The sequence below is a fragment of the Triturus cristatus genome, chromosome 1_2, assembly GCF_964204655.1.
Source record: "Triturus cristatus chromosome 1_2, aTriCri1.1, whole genome shotgun sequence".
NCBI classification, from domain to species: domain Eukaryota; kingdom Metazoa; phylum Chordata; class Amphibia; order Caudata; family Salamandridae; genus Triturus; species Triturus cristatus.
The window spans coordinates 298,947,106-298,964,292 of NC_140580.1; positions in this window are offsets into that span (position 1 = coordinate 298,947,106).

Consider the following 17,187-nt stretch of genomic DNA (forward strand, 5'->3'; position numbering starts at 1 on the left):
TTGATGCAAAAGTGCTGCCCATGGTGGTCCTGTGCTCTGCAAAAACAGGGTACCATCAAACTCAAAGAAATTGTTAGCCAGGGCCGACTTACAGCCCTCCATGACTACATTTCTAAGTGTTTGGTAGTCTCAGTCCACTTCAAAGAGGACTACTTCAATTATATTGGGGGTCTCTGTGTGGAGAAGGCTTATGAAAAGACTCTTGATGTCGAGACCCAGGAGAAGATTGGTGCCTGGGTTAAAAGGGGTGTCCCTTTGGAGATGTATCACATCTTAGGTGTCTTTGAGGTACGTGCTTGTGTTCTGGACAATGATTCTAAGGAAAGTATCAACCCACCTTGATAAAGGTTCCAGAATTTAACCTATCCTTGATACTATTGGGCAACCTGGTGGGTTCTCGAGGTTCTTATGGATCTTAGGGATAATAAAGAGGTATGGTGCAGTTGGTGTTTTATTGGTTATCGAATCCCCCTCTTTTTGTGATTTCCATTCGTTGGCAAAGGCCTGCTCAGGTATTGTGCCGGTTCTTGTTCTAAGGAGATCGGTTGGGTCAGTCTGTAGACACTCATATTCTCTCTCATCCATGAGAAGCCGGACGCATTCATTGCGTTATGCCACTGTGGATTGAATGACAATGGCTCTCCCTTGTCTGCTGGTTTGATCACTCTGCTTCTGTCATTGGCCAGTGCCTTTATGGCTGATTTATTTTCATTAGAATTGTGAAAAGTCTTCAGGAGACTAGGATGTATTTCTCCTATATCCTTTATCCTTCTGATAAACTCATTGACTTCGCAATTGAGTTTAAACTTGTCAAGGATTGCCATTGGTACGAAACTGAGGCCTTTTTCCAAAAACCGCATTTGTGAGGACGAAAGTCTCTTGTCTGAGGTTAACAACTAGACTAGTCAGTTGCTCGGGCCTTGTAGGGCCTGCTTCGTCATGCCCCTGGTTGTCATCTCCATTTGTTCCTCTGTGGGGGCCCATTGGACCTGATTCTTCCTCTGCATTTTGCCCATAAAAAAGTCTTTGTTGATCGTATTGGTATGGTGGGTAAGCGTCACTTGGAGAATCCCGTTAGTGTTTATATATATAGATAGATAGATAGATAGATAGATAGATAGATAGATAGATAGATAGATAGATAGATAGATAGATAGATAGATAGATAGATAGATAGATAGATAGATAGATAGATAGATAGATAGATAGATAGATGTATATATGTAGACACAATGTGCTTCTTTATTCAGCCAATGTAAGCGTTTTGTATTTCTGTGCTCTGCCTTTGGCTGGCTAACCCTTCCATAATTATATATTTCAGATTATCAGGCAGTAACGCCAAGTAGGTGTAATAACTTTTTTATCATTAGCATGCAGAGTGCTTGCGATCATTTTGCGCCAGCAGAATTGTAGGAGTGGAATCAGGGAGTTAGATCCTTGGTCCTTAAGAAAAGCCATTGGGTTTGGCTTGAAATATGTAGTCCACTAGAAGGGCAGGTACATTATAACCTATACTTATTAGCTCTCTCCCCAGTTTTTTTTGTCAAATTTCTATTTATTGGCATTTCAGTATAAAAACAATACCAAATAGTCTGGGCTACAAGCCGTCATAACATTCTGAAAGCAAATCAAATCTAGATTGGTCACAATTGCTTAACAGTTTGGAATGGTTGGATAGGAAAATGAAGAATACAGATAACTATAAGCCCCAACTTCCAACCCCTCCCGCCATCCCCCCTCCCTGTGGTGGAGAAGCAGATCCCCCCTCCCCGTGCTAGTATCACACTCTGACCCATAGGGTGAATTGGGTCAGAGCGAAGACTCAATAGGCGCATTCATTTATTCAATATGTGCCATCTATGATAGCCCCATTGCCAACTCTAAAATTGGAACAGGTGGAGCCCTCTCAGTGTAGAGGGGCAGACGGCTAGCGGGATCCCCTTTGTAAGGTATGCCACTAATGGACCCCACCTACATTCAAAGTTCTTTTAGTCACCTCTAAAGATGTCTGCTATACGTTCCATCGTGAGTATTTTACATAAGCGGAGTGCCGCTACGCCAGGATAGGTGCCTATTTTTTCTTCCAATTAGCCGCTATTGCCTTTTTAGCTGCTCCCAAACAAGCCCACATGATGACCTCATCCGCCTTAGTTTGGCATTCTAGTGTGGAATCCCTAAGGCCCAGGAGGATCTTCACTATGGAGTTCGGGACAGGGCACCCTTGTATCTCTTTCATTTGGGCGAGAATTTCTTCCCAAAATGGTTTGATTGTTGGGCAGTCCCACCAGATGTGGTGGAAGTCTCCGAGGGCTCAACACCCTCTCCAGCAGAGATCCGAAGGAAGGGGTAAGATCTTTGTTTAAGTTTAGCAGGTACTAGGTACCAGTCGAATAAGATCTTATAATGTGCTTTCCTCAGGTCAAGTTAGTGGTTAAATTTAGGGATGTCTGTCCAGTGTTTCCGGTCCTCTTCAGTAATATCTTGTCCCAGAGTCTCTTCCCAGGCATATTTATATCGGGGCTGTGGCGCAGTCGTAGCGGAAACCAATAATTAATAGAGAAAAGAGTTTGTGCCCTTAGTCAAGCTAGTTTTCCTCACTAGTTTTTCTATCGGAGTCAGGTCTCTTGTTGCTGCTTCCCTAACTCGTGGGTGTAGTACCCAATGCTTCAGTTGTAAGTAGTGGAAGTGCTCAGATGGCGGTACCCCATAATCCCGTTGGCTGTTCTTAAACGAGAGGACATCATAATTTTGAAAGAGATTGGAGATCACCTTGCATCCCTCTTCTCGCCAAGCGTCAAATGGCCCCTCTTTAAGCTCTGGGGGAAAGTCATGGTTGAAGTGTATAGGGGTATAGGGAGAGGGAAAAGAAGTCCAGCCTCTGCTCCTATTCACCTCGTCCCATGTCCTAAGCATGGTCCTGATAGAGGTGCTTAGGTATGCATTGGTCGGTCTGTCCTTTTTGAGTTTCCGCAACACAACCCAAATTGTCCTTCCCACGATGACCTTGTCCATGTGGAGCCAGTGTTTGTTAGACTCCCACATTGACCATTCTGAGATAATCCTTAACTGTGCTGCCTTGTAGTAGAGCTCGATGTCTGGGAGAGCCACCCCCCCCTAGTCTTCTTAGCATGTGGAAAGGTAACCTCGCCCAATTGTCCTGACAGATGTAGAGGTGTATCATAGTCCGTATTCCTTTCAGATATGCCTTGTCTATTTCTATGGGAAGCACCTGAAACAGGTAGAGCAGCTTAGGGAGAAGGGGCATTTTAACTGCGTGAATCCTACCCAGCCATGAAAGAAACAGGGCCTTCCATCACTGGAGGTCTCGCTTGACCTGTCTGAGTAGGGGAGGGAAGTTTGCCCGGAACAGACCATCCAAACCCGGGGTAAGCTGAATCCCCAAATAGGTTAAACAAACTGTGCTGGGCCCATGCATAAGGAGATTCCTCCTGTATTAGGAGCCTTTCCCCATCTGATAATGTCAAGTTAAGGATCGAGGATTTAGAGAAATTGATCCGGAAGCCTGCTGCTCTCTCAAAGGATGATAGTTCTGGTTGTAATGCTCTAAGGAACAGTCTGGGCGCTGTGAGGGTCAACAGTATGTCGTCCGCGAATAGCCTCACCTTATGTTCGTCACTCCCAAACCTAATCCCCGAATGTCTGGGTTTGCCCTGAGTCTGGCCGCTAGTGGCTCGCTACTCAGTGTGAACAGCAAGGGGGACAAGGGGCATCCCTGCCTCGTTCCTCGCCCTAGCTCAAAAAACGTCGAACTCATGCCATTAACCTGAACTCTAGAGCGGGGGCTTACGTAATTGGCTCATATAATTCACAAGAACTGGTTCCCAAAGCCAAACTTTTCCAGGGTAAGAAACAGGAAGTGCCAGTCCACCCTGTCGAATTCTTTTTCCGCGTCTAGTCCCAAGACTATCACTGGAAATTTGAACTTATTGGCTCTTTTGATAAGGTGAAGCATCCTGTGGATGTTATCGTGCGTCTACCTCCCTTTGATAAACCTGGACTGGTCTGGGTGAATAATGTCGGGGAGTAAATTTTCCAAGCGGGTGGCTAAGATGGCCGAATAGAGCTTAGCATCCAGATTCATAAGAGCTATCAGCCTGACTGAGGCGCAATGCTGCGGGTTCTTCCCTGGTTTTGGAAGAGGCAAATGTAATGATGCCTATGTGCCCTTCGGGATCACTTGCACAACAGCAAATGACTAGCAAAAACCCCAGTGGACTCTTTGTAGCGTTGTGTTTTACAACTGAGATATGAAGCTATCCAAGCTTGAAGAGCACTTCAAGAAGAATCATGGCAGATCATCCTATTACCAACAGATAGCTGGTATGGAGCACTAATATATCGTCCTCCAGGATCTAGAGCCAATTGGTGGAACAAATAGTCATGCATGTGCTTGCATCAAATACATTTCTTCTGTTGGGGGATTTCAACTTTCATGGTGAAAATCTTACTAACCCTGATGTTAATAAACTCCTCTCTTCCCTTGACTTAATTGGACTCACTCAAAGAGTTAAAGGCCCAACACATCTGGCTGGCCACTCGCTAGACCTAATTTTTTCTAACACGGACCAGTTGAGTTGCAACCCTCCTGACCCCCTCACATGGACAGATCACTCCATGATCAAGTTCTCCATTCAACAGCCGCGTCCGATGAGTTTAGATAAAAACGCAGGACAAAAACAAGAGTCGCGCAGACCATGGCAACATCTCTCCTTAGAAGCCTTCAACGAGGCTTTTTCCATAGAACCAGCAAAGAACGATACGGAAGTATCCAAGATATTGGAGGACTTCAATTCCGCTTTTGGAACAGCTTTAGACTCCGTGAACCCATTAAAAAAGTGTGGTTCTCGTCAACGGCGGCCTTCAACCCCCTGGTTTACAGTGGAGCTAAAGATTGAAAAATCTAAATGTAGGAGACTGGAAAGACTCTGGCGAGCCAGTAAGGACCCTCAACATAGACTACAGTATAGACAGTCTCTGTCCAGGTATCATCTGAATTTAAAAGCAGCCAGACGTTTGTTTATCATCAACCAAATTGAACATGCCAGCAATTCCCCTAAAGCCCTTTTTAATATAGTAAAGGACTTTGTATCCCCAAAAGTTTGTGAACAGTCCCCAATGGAATCTCAGGAGTTTTGCAACTCTTTAACAAAGATATCCAATATCTATGCGAACTTTCCATCTACAGTTTTTCTAAACCCTGAATCTCTTACTAAACCAGAGGGCTCAGAAAAGATAGCATGCAGTACCCTAGACTGTTTCGAATTAACCTCGATTGAGGAGGTCTCCAAAGGTCTGTACTGCTAAATCTGGTTCACCCCTAGATCTTTGTCCACCAAAGACAATGGCTCTCCTAGCCACGAGTTGTGCTCCTGCAATCCGAGATATCTATAACCATTCAATACCATCAGGTACTATCCCAATGACATGGAAGGAAGCGTTTGTTCGCCCAATATTGAAAAAACCAACAGCTGACCCTTTAACACTCAGCAACTACCGCTACTGGACAAGCAGCTGGAAAGTATTATAAACAGACAGCTAAGCTTATACCTGGAATCCAATCAAATCTTGGATCCATCGCAATCTGGCTTCCAACCGGGTTTCAATACTGAGACCGCCATCCTGGCTGTGACTGACTCCCTTAGGCAGACAATAGACGTGGGAGGATCAGTAGTACTGATACTCCTAAATCTCTCCGCGGCGTTCGATACCATCTCGCACTCTAAGCTTGCGGAGAGATTACTCTCCTGTGGTATCCAAGGGACAGCTTTGAAATGGTTGCAACACTTTATGTCAACTAGAACGCAAACCATCATGTTAGGGCCTTACATGTCAGAAAAAATGTGTCTCGATAGGGGTGTGCCTCAGGGCTCTTGCCTAAGCCTGACTTTATTCAACATTTATATGGCTCCTCTGGCAAAAATAGTTGAACAGCTAGAATTTGAGATAATCTCATATGCTGATTATACTCAGTTTATGTTCACTATCGGCCCGAATCCAGAAGCAGAGAAAACTCGATTAGCCACCGAAATGCTCGCAATCTCCAGCTGGATGACGGAGAACTGCCTTCAGCTGAACCCGGGTAAAACCGAGGTCATGCTAATGGGCAAAGCCTCAGATATTTGGTTGGACGAATGGTGGCCCTCACAATTGGGAGCAGCCCCTTTTCCTAATCAATGTGTTAAAAACCTAGGTCTAAAGTTGGACCATGCGCTGACTATGAAAGACCATATTGCCGCCACTACCAGCTCCTGTTACTATAGTTTACGTCTGCTCCAAAAAATCCTTCCTTATATGCCTACTAGCCATCGTAGAATTCTAGTTCAGGCAATGGTAATTAGCCGTCTGGACTATGGAAACACATTGTTGGCCGATGTGGGAGAGACCCTGCTTGTTAAAATACAAGTGATACAGAACACTGCAGCTAGAATGATTTTAAACCGCCCACCAGGCTCCACCTCGGCCCCTTTGCTCAGAGAGCTGCACTGGTTACCAATAAGGAAGAGATCTTTTTTTTAAATCTGTTGTCTTACCTATAATGCCTTGAAAGGTAGCGGTCCTCATTATCTGTAAAAGAAACTCTTAAAATACTCACCATGCAGAAACCTCAGATCCAGCACATTAGGCCTTCTACAGTTACCCCGTATTCGCTTGACTTGTATAGGGGGTAAAGCGTTTTCATATCTTGCCCCAAGATACAGGAATAAACTACCTATGGCCCTGCGTAAAATCACCATTCACAGCACTTTCAGGAAACAACTAAAAGCTTTTCTGTTCTAATCTTGCTTCTGATCCGTTTTTAGCTTCTCTCAGCTTTAGGTACTATTTCTAGGCAGCGCCGAGATGCCCCAGGGTGAGTCGTGCGCTATAGAAATAAAGATAACATAACATAACAGAGCTGATGTTGAAGGACATGGTGTTGGGTCAGTGAAAATAAAAAGAGGTTGTTTTAATTGTGGAGGAACTCTTCCAAAGTTGCGTTTCATTTCTGTTAAACAACCACTACTTTTAGCTTCATACGAAGAAGCCTATAAGGTTGCCAAATCCAGGAAGCCCAATACAACTGCAGAAGATCTCATCAAGCCATGTGCACTGGAAATGGCGATAATTATCCTGCGCAAAGAAGCGAGAACAAATTTGAACTAGTGCCCTCATCAATTAATGTAATTCACAACTGAATTAGTGATTTGAGTGAAGATATTTTGGACCAAGTTATCTCAGATGTCAGAGCTAGTCCTCTAAAAATCTCTATTCAGTTGGATGAGTCAACTGATGTCTCCAGTTGTAGTCAACTCATGACATTAATGAGGTATGTCAATGATCGTGCTGTAAAGGAAGATTTCCTGTTTTGTGAAGATCTGAAAACAACCACTAGTGCAAAAGATGTGATGCATCTGGTGAAAGACTTCTTTGCCAAATATGATTTAGATCTAAAAGTCATTGGTTCTGTGTGCACTGATGGGGCACCTGCAATGCTTGGAAATAAATCTGCCTTTGCTGCATTGATGAAAGAGGAGATCCTAGACTTGCACGTTATCCATTGTTTTTTTCATTGGAATGCTCTGGCATCAAAAACATTCCCCCCAAATTTGAAGAAAGTCTCTGATACTTGTGTGAAGATCATCAATTGGATCAGGCAGCATGCTTTGGACCATCGCATCTTCAAATTATTTTGTGAACAAGTGAGATTTCACTTTAGCTTTTACATACAGATGTCCATTGGTTGTCACGACGACAAGCTTTAACCTGCTTCTTTGAACTGCAGAAAGAATTATAAGTTTTTCTGGAGGAGTGTAAATGTGTTTTGGTTGGGCATTGGGATCACAGGAATTTGCCCAAATGATGGCTTACTTGGCTGACGTTTTCACTCGTTTGAATGATCTGAGTGTTTCTCTTCAGAGAAAAGGGATAAACATAGTGAAGGCTTTCGAAAAGTCAAATTCCTTCAAAGAAAAGTTACCTCCTTGGCTTTGAAGGATTGAAAGTGTCAATCTCTCAAATGTTGCTTCACTTGAAGAGATGGTTGATGATGTTGAATTCATAACTCCTACTGTACATAAAGAAATTGTGACTGTCAGAATCATTTGATGGATATTTTCCTGCTGGAGACATGAAGATTTCAGAAGAATGGATCATGAATCCATATTCCTACAATTTGCCGAAAATGTCAGATGATGGAGAGCTAAAGATCTTATTGATTTGCGGACAAATTGAGCTCTTGAAATGCAATTTGAAAGCAAGACTTTGGAGGAGTTTTGGTGTTCATCACTGGATATGTACCCAAGACTTGGTGGCAAAGCCCTTTGTGTCCTCATTCCATTCCACTAGGATATACAACATTACGTGAGAAATCCACCTTCTGCCCTTCTCCTGCCATGATGCCGCCTGAGATGCAGCAGTTTTAGGAAGCAGTCAGTAAAGAAATCGAGTCACTCCAACCCAACTACAAGTCCTACAACAACCTCAGCAGAGCTGAACGCACAGCTTTGGAGTCTCTTATGAAACGGAAAAATATTGTCATTAAACCCACCGACAAAGGGGGAGCAATAGTGCTACAAGAGATCAATGCATACAGATCGGCGTGTATCTCCCTCCTCTCTGATGGACGGAACTACAGGATGATACAGCGGGACCCAACGCCACAGTTACAGAAGACCATTACCGACATCCCCAGCAAAGCTCTGGACAGTGAATGGATCACAAAGAATGAGAGAGACTTCCTCAACAACAAAGAACCAAGAACATTGGTGTTTTATACCATCCCCAAGATACCCAAAGGAAAGGTGTCAGGGATAGGTTTGGTCCTCGAACCTCTTTCAACAATACACTGACTTCTTTTTGCGACCATTGGTTCCCAAAATCAAATCGTACATTAGGGATACTAAACATCTTCTGAACATACTTGTAGATGTTGAATACGATCCATCGAAAGAAACAATGCTGTGCTTGGACGTTGAAGCTCTATATATGAGTGTACCACAAGAAGAAATCATCCAAGTCATACAGACTATACTGAGAAGAGAAGAATGGTCCTGGCAGGCCCCAGTGAAATTCATTATTGACCTTATGCGGATCGCCCTCACGGAAAACTTTTTCAGATTTGAGGATCAACTGTATCTGCAAGTGCACGGAACTTCAATGGGCAGTACTTTTGCCCCGAGTATTGCCTGTCTCTACATGGGGTATGTAGAGGAGGTACACATCTGGTCCAACAATCCTTTCCCTAACAAGATATGGATATGGGTAAGGTACAAAGATGATATTTTTGTCATCTGGCATGGAGATCAGGAGAGCACCACAGACTTCATGACTTGGATTAATAACATCAACCACTTCCTTAAATTCACCAGTTCCTGTAATAACAGGGTGGTCTTGTTCCTGAACATCAATATCATGGCCAAGGACGGAAGATTGGAAAGCTTGCTATACAAAAAGCCTACAGACCGCAACGGGTTACTGCACTTTACTAGTGCTCCTCCCCGTTCCTTGAGAGAGAACCTCCCTATAGGACAATATCTAAGAATACGGAGGAACTGCTCAAATTTACAGGATTATAATGAAGAGGCAAAAATTCTCACAAACAAACTGGAAGAGAAAGGCTACCAAAGTAAGCTGATTGACCAAGCCAGAAAAAGATCACGAAATACACCACGGGAGGCATTGCTAGAAACTAGCGCGAAGAAAGAAAACATGGCACTCATTTGTGTTACCACTCACAATTCGTCTCCGAATAACATAAAAAATATCAAGAACAACTGGCGCATCCTGACATCATATAAATTAACATTCGAGAAACCCATGTTCTCGTTCAGGAGAAATAGAAGCATAAGGAACACGCTGGTCCATACGGATAGTTGGGAACCCACAAGGGATATTCAGCTTACTTTATGGAGCCAACCGCCTGTGAGGGTCCATTTCCCTTGCGGCAACTGTGTGGTGTGCCCTTTCGCCAAACACACTAAGAGTATTGACTTGGGAATGCGATCTGACTGGTAACAAAGAGACCACACAAATTGCAACACCTCAAATGTGGTCTACATGATCACGTGTCCGTGTGGATTAAAATATGTCGGAATGACAACACGAAAAGTGAAGCTCCGCATAGATGAACATAGAAGCACTATGAGAAGAGGAATCACCGCTACAAACCTAACAGGCCATTTCTTGGAGAGAAAACACAATGATACAGACCTAATCTGGACAATAATTGAAAAAGTGAAATAGGGCCCCAACATCACTGACAGACTCCTTGAGAGAGAACAACGTTGGGTCTATAGAATGGGTACTGACAGCCAGGGATTAAATGACTCAATTCCATGGAATGCCCTAAACAGAAACTGAATATGTTGACAACAGCCATCACTGTCTGCACTTTTTAGACCCCCTGAACATAAATTCTACAGGGTACAAAACAGACAACTACCTTAACGAGAAACCGCAGTTAAAATCCAGATTCTCCCCTTATATTAAACAAACAATCTTTTTTTTAAATAATAATTTTTGAGAAATAGGGTGACGTTGAGACCAACGTGTAACAAATAGGTTTGAGTATGCTCTCACAACGCTGTAAAAGTGATTTTCAGCGATTTATTACAAGATTTTTTCTATACTGCCAACATTGCAGGTAGTTTATTTTGCCCATTTTTTACCCACTGGCGTGCCCCCCGTTTCCAATCACCGGATACACTGGGTTTATAACCGATCAGACCAGAGTTCCACACAACTCCTAGACAGTCAGTCTCAGCAGGGTGTATAAACTACACGCATGAGACGCGTGACTACATTTCCCTTGAATCCATGGGTTACCAGCACTCGTTTCCAGGTCACGCACCGGAAATGATGCATCCTACGAGCTCTCCGCCCTCCTGTACCACCCACTATCCGGCGGTTTCACGAAATGACAGGCTCACTTATACTGGCACACAAGACAGCCCGAGGCAAATGGCGGGATACACGGATACCGATAGGTTTTTCACGGGGCAAGACCTTTCGAGTAGTAGGTCGATCACACTAAAACAGCTACAAGCAGAAGTAATGTTTTGAGTTTATAGTGAGACCGGGAGCCCTAACGCAGGAGTGTTTTATTTTTACTTCCCACAACAGCGTTTGACTACAAGGCTCCCCTACCGTGATCCATGTGATATCATTTTTCCACTCTAATTGGGTAAGGGCTTGACAAAGTACTTGAACATTAATGTGGCACAATCGATACACAGAGAGACACCTACACCATGCGTGTCGTATTATTTAGCTGTGTGACCACTGCTGATCTGTATGTGTACTACTTTCACGGGTTGTGTGAGAGTGTGTATGCTGTACTTGGAATAGGCAATCTACACTTGAAAGCACTATTTTCGCTATGAGATTATGCACACTGCCAAAAGGACAATATTGTGAGTAAAGTTTAAGTCCGGAGGAGGTATCCACACCCTCACCTCTCTTACCCCTTCTCTTGGACAGTGGAGGGCTCTCCATTGCCATTTGTGGGTTATAGTCATTGAAAATAAGCCATCCGACAACCCGCCCTATTTAAAGTGGACAGTTAGATGGGTTTTATTTTACTGACCGTCACCGCTAGTTATTTTCTATTGGTGAGGGATTGTAAAAAAAAGAAAAATGACCTCCGTGCCAAGTAAGAATACTGTTGTGGGGGTCATTATTTTTTTTATTTTTCAAAACTAAACTCCCCCTTTGGGTGGTTTGTTTTTGAAATATAAAAAACTTTGGAAAAGTTTGACAGCCACCGGCCATGTTTGATGGAACCCTCCATTAAGCTTTTGCTATATCGACAATGGTTCCTGGCTATGTATAGAGATGTCGGCCAGGCGGGCGGACATCTCTAAATTTGGTGGGTAGAGCAAAGCCAGTTAAGATCTCCCCCACCCTGTCTACCTCTACTCCGTCTGCTAAATCCTATATCAGGCCCTCAGTCTAGAGTAGCACAGTGGGTGGAAAACAATTGTTTGCAATGCTACTCGAGGGACTGCCAGTGGTTAGACTGTTTGCATCATCCTTTGTGTGTTTGATTGCCATAGTGTGCCTGCAAATCAGCGATTGGCACAGCTTTCCAAACCTAATACTGCCAATATTTGTGAATTGTAAAAAGTGGCAAATTTGCATTCATTTAAGAAGTACATCTCTGCGTGCAGGTTTCCTACATTTTCAGACAAACAATCGCTAAGGTTGATATTTACAAGAAGGGGTGCAACACAACGCAGCAAGTAAAGTTGTTATCCTGCTTTGGATTACCTTCAGATAGCAAAACAGTGCCATCTCTTCAAAGAAATGGTGCAGTCCTGCTCTCTCTCAAAGCACTGGCATGCTTTGGGCTGCGTTGCACCAACAAAGGCACCTTTCTGACATAGTCCAAGAGTGCCTGCATTATAGTCAATTTAGTTTTAATGCAACTTCCTCCACAAAAACTATACTTGGAAGCTAGTTCCTCTTTGTGTGTGTGCTACAGATAGCAGCACACATGCAAATAAGAAATAACAAGGAGAAATAGATATTTCTACTTGTTACATCAGCCTTAGGCATGCACACCATTTTGGTGCAAACCCAGGTCTACACTTTGTAAATATGGGTTTGGTTCAAAATCCATGGATGGATGCCAGAGAATGCCAAAACGTACCAGATGCAAAGTAACGTGCTGTCTTGCATTACTTCTAATTTCAAAGCCACGCAAATTGACATTTTCTTGGCTTAGTAAATACCATAAAGGATTTAGCATGAGGCTGCATCTAAAAAGTGGCGCAACCCACACACATAGCCTCCTCAAAGGGAAAGAAAATAGAATGTACAGCAAATAAAGCTACATGGTCTTTGAAAAGTGGGTGCCACAGAAAAAGATAAAAGAAATCGAAGGGCCGGATTTAGATTTTGGCGGACGGCCAACTCCTTCACAACGGTGATGGATATCCTGTCTGCCAAAAAATAAATCCCATTATATCCTATGGGATTTATATTCCAGTGGACGGAATATCCATCACCATTGTGACGGAGTAACACATTCGCCGAAATTTCAATCAGGCCCTAAATCAGACCAAAAGAAAACAGAGAGACGATTATAATAATTATTTTGCTTTAGAACTAATGTTTGAATTAAAACTGAAATCATAAAGAAAGAGCAATTTAGTGAAGAAAAGGAGTTTAGAAAGGGATGACATATGGCAAGAGCACATCCCATGACCCATCAGGATGAATTGGAAAGACTCCCAGAGTTAAATAAAAAAGAAACAGTCATGCTTAGCTTTACACAGGGCTTTAATGACTGGACATTTAATTTCAACCCCACTGGACTGATAGTGGAAAACGAGCTCCAAATCTTTCTAGACAAAATATAATGTATATAATGAACTGGCTCCTTTAGATAAGCACACAATAATATACTCTATGTCTTAAGATGTAGTAAATAAATTCCAGTAATCAAAACACTTGTCCTCTGTGCTAGATTATCCTCAATTCAAAAAAGGATATAAGCTTAACAAAATAAAAACATCTCTCATTAATTATTTAGCACTAAAAGAAACACAGGCCAAAGTTGGGTCTATCTCAAATAAATACTGACGAGGAACCTCAATGGGCATATGCACGTTGTACGCACACTGAGTCATTTTAAATACTTTGACTGTCATCAGTGCAGTACTTGCTTGTGAAGTTAATTTGTTTTATAAACCCATGCTGGCATAGTACAATAAAGGTGGGTTCGTGATATCCCAGACAGATATTTTATAGTAAATTCTTTTAGGTGATGCAATGCTACAATTCGGACTCATCAGAGTTCCTTTACACAGTTGGACAAGATACTTATGGGCTTGCTTTAAATTTCAGGCAGTGCAGCACAAGGTAGTGCAAGACTAGTCTTGCTTTTAATTTCAGGCGGTGCAGCACCGTTTGGGGTCGGGCTAGGGTAGAATTAGCAGGAATATATATGCAGGGTAGGTTTTGGCTTCCCTTTTCACCACCATTTTGTCCTACTTGGTGACATCAACAATGAGTAGGTTGGGATCTGGAAAAGTTTAACTCTGCAGGTGCTGTTCTGTTTTGCACATAGGCGTGTTAACAGGACAGTTTGTCTGTAATATTTAATCAACTTGACGAGGAAAAAGTTTCTCTCCTATGGGCTGATTTGTTTACTAGCTGTTTATACATTAGAGTTTTTTAGATGTGTAATTATAGGTGAGGGTAATACTGAATGGTATTTCTCTCACATTCTTTCTTAAGTTAAAATTCTGTTACTAATAGTCATGACCAGAAAAAAGTCTCAGCCAGTCATCTGTTAGAGATCTAGAACAATTATTTACTGTGGGACTATAAAAATTAGATTGGAGGAAATCAATTCATAATTATTATGTAAACTGGAAAATAATAAATAAAAAAAGACATTAACTCTATTAAATATAATAGAACTGATAAATATTAAGTCTCAAAAACATTTTTTGAAAAAATACAAACATGGAAGACATTTTGAAAATAATTACGCCCAAATATGGGTCTTTCTATACATCAGTCAGAAATATAATGTTTCCTGAGTTTATTTCTGAATTTTGGTATGTGGCTCCCAGTGTGATTTCTTCCCTCTCACTCTACTAGCTGTGCCCTGTTGTGCCACCTGTGTGAACTACTGCTTTCCATAGTGCTGTGTCTGATGCTGTGAAGCTTTCAATCTGTGTAAATATGCCTGTCTGCAGCTGCCTACTTACAGTTACAATGTTTTCAGGGTGAAGCAGTCCCTGATACTATGACAGCTGTTGAAGCTTCCAGCTCTCCAGCCTTCCATGGACTTCTGAAGACTCTTAGCACCACTCATTTTTTCACTGACAGCTATTTGCATTACTGTAGGGCGCCTACTGTTTTTCAATCTTCCTCGTGCATACTACGGCCTCTGAAGTCTCCTGATACTGCCTTCTTTTTCCCATGATGAAGGTACCCAGGTAACACTTGCAAATTCCTTGCTAATCGTTCCACGTTGCTGCTGCCACTTTTGGCATCCTCTTGTGCTACCTGCTTTCCTGAGATAGCGGGCTCTACGCGTCTACATTTTTGTTTTTCGTATCTGTTTGGGAGGAAATGATCACACTAATCCATTTGCTTCCTTACTGAGAACAAGCAGAGATCATAACCCTTTGGTTGAGCCGCACACTCTTTCCATCCAGCTATGACTACCACTTACACTAACCCAACACCCCTTCCGTACATATTCTAAGCCACACATACCACACTCTTGTGACCTCTTAGAAATAATCACACATAACATTTTAAACATTGACATGTGTTCTTGTGTTCCTCACTCAAGAATCCACTGTTTCCTTGCCAAGCATACCCCCTCCTTGGACTAGGTCTTCCTCCTTGAATCAAGTTGTACCTCCATTCTTCTTTACTCCCACTTACATCCCCCAAATTGCACTTAATCAGCTCACAAATATTCATTTTCTTCACTTGCTCCTGCGACAATACAACTCTTCAAATAACTCTGCTCAACAAATTATCATAACCAAAAAACCTGTGCTCCCTTTCACTCCATGTACCGGGGTCTTCCGTTCGACTGCAGGCATGGGGAAAAGTCCCTGTGTCCCATCAAAACTGACGTCACTTTGTACATGCAGTTGCCACATCATCGCACCTCCCTTTCCTCCCAAGCCTCCTAGGTGTGGCAACATCTCACCCTTCTGCCGCCCAGGGCCATGATTGGGTGGAAATGATCCCACTACTCCACTTGCTTCCAGTGCATTAGACTGCTTTATTGAGAGCACGCAGAGATCCTGACCCTTCTGCAGGGACACTTTCCTGACAACTTTAACTAACATCTACACTAACCCAACCTCCTTTCCATGTATACACTCCCACCCCCTATGTGACCCCCATGAAACTACCAAACATAGCATTTTAAGTATTAACATGTATTATTGTGGTCCTTGCTCAGGAAATCACGATCTTTGCCAGGCATGCCTGTCCTTGGATCAGGCCCTCCTCCTTGAATCAAGCCTTGCTTACATTCTCTTATTCCCACTTTCATCCCCAAATTGCCCTTAACCCGTTCTACAGTTTGCCTTTTCTCCGCCACCAGAAAGACCATCTCCAGATGTGTAATTTCTGCCCTCTCTATAAACTCCTGTGCGCCTTCCTCCATTCCTCCAACGTGCGTTTCAACAACTCCAGATACAATTTGTTCCCCAGCTCAGAGAAGTGAAACCTATCATGTCGGAACAAAGACAGTGACTCAAAAAGTAATTCCTTATGGACAATCACCCTTACTTCCTTCGCACTGCAGAAACCACTTATTTCTCTATTTGTCTCCTTTAGTGCCCAGCTGATCGCTGCTGGTTTCTGGGCTCCCCACCACACTCTCCTAGGCAGCAGCTGAGCCCCATAAAAAAATGTCTTCCCCCCCCATATGAGCTCAAAAGTCCCTTTCATAGCCTCGATAGCTGTGTCAAGTCGTTAGGTTGATCACAGCTTCCTCTGACTTGCCATACTTTGCCTTGAATTCCAATGAGGTTAGCACCTATTGTCCCCAACTCATGCCCCCTAGGCAATGCCAGTGCACCACTGCAGCATCATGCCCAGCCCCTCCAAATTGCTTTTCAGTCATTACTTCTGCCCATTTCACCAGGGGTTGCCTGTGCATCCAAATATCCCAGTGATGGAATTTTGCATTCAGCACAATAGTAAAAAAAAAAAGCACATCCCCATTTAATCCAAATTCCTACCCACACATAGCGCCTCACACAATTGCTCTTCCACCTATCCAAACTTTTCAACTGGTCCACTCCCATCCCAAGCCACAGTTGCCCCAATTTGGAAAGAATGAGTGCCAAACCCGTGTGGTGGTAGTCCTGCTACAGCCGGGTATTTACAGAAACATATAATATCTGCTGTGCCCACATGTCCTTCCCAGCTTCATGATGGACGAACGCTCTTATGTCAGAATCCCTGAGGCACAGAAACTTCACCAATTGAACTGTTGGGCACACCTTCCTCTCTACTTAAAGCTTCAATCTAATTTTGGCACCTTTCCTATGTGATCCGTTTTGGACTTCCGCAGCCAAACTCCCAAATCATCATCATTTCATCCCAATAGTCACCGACCTGCTCCATCACAAATGCCAACATATCCTCTCTTCTCTCCACCAATCCTCAAAAATCTTTCCTCTGGCAACTCTCCTCATG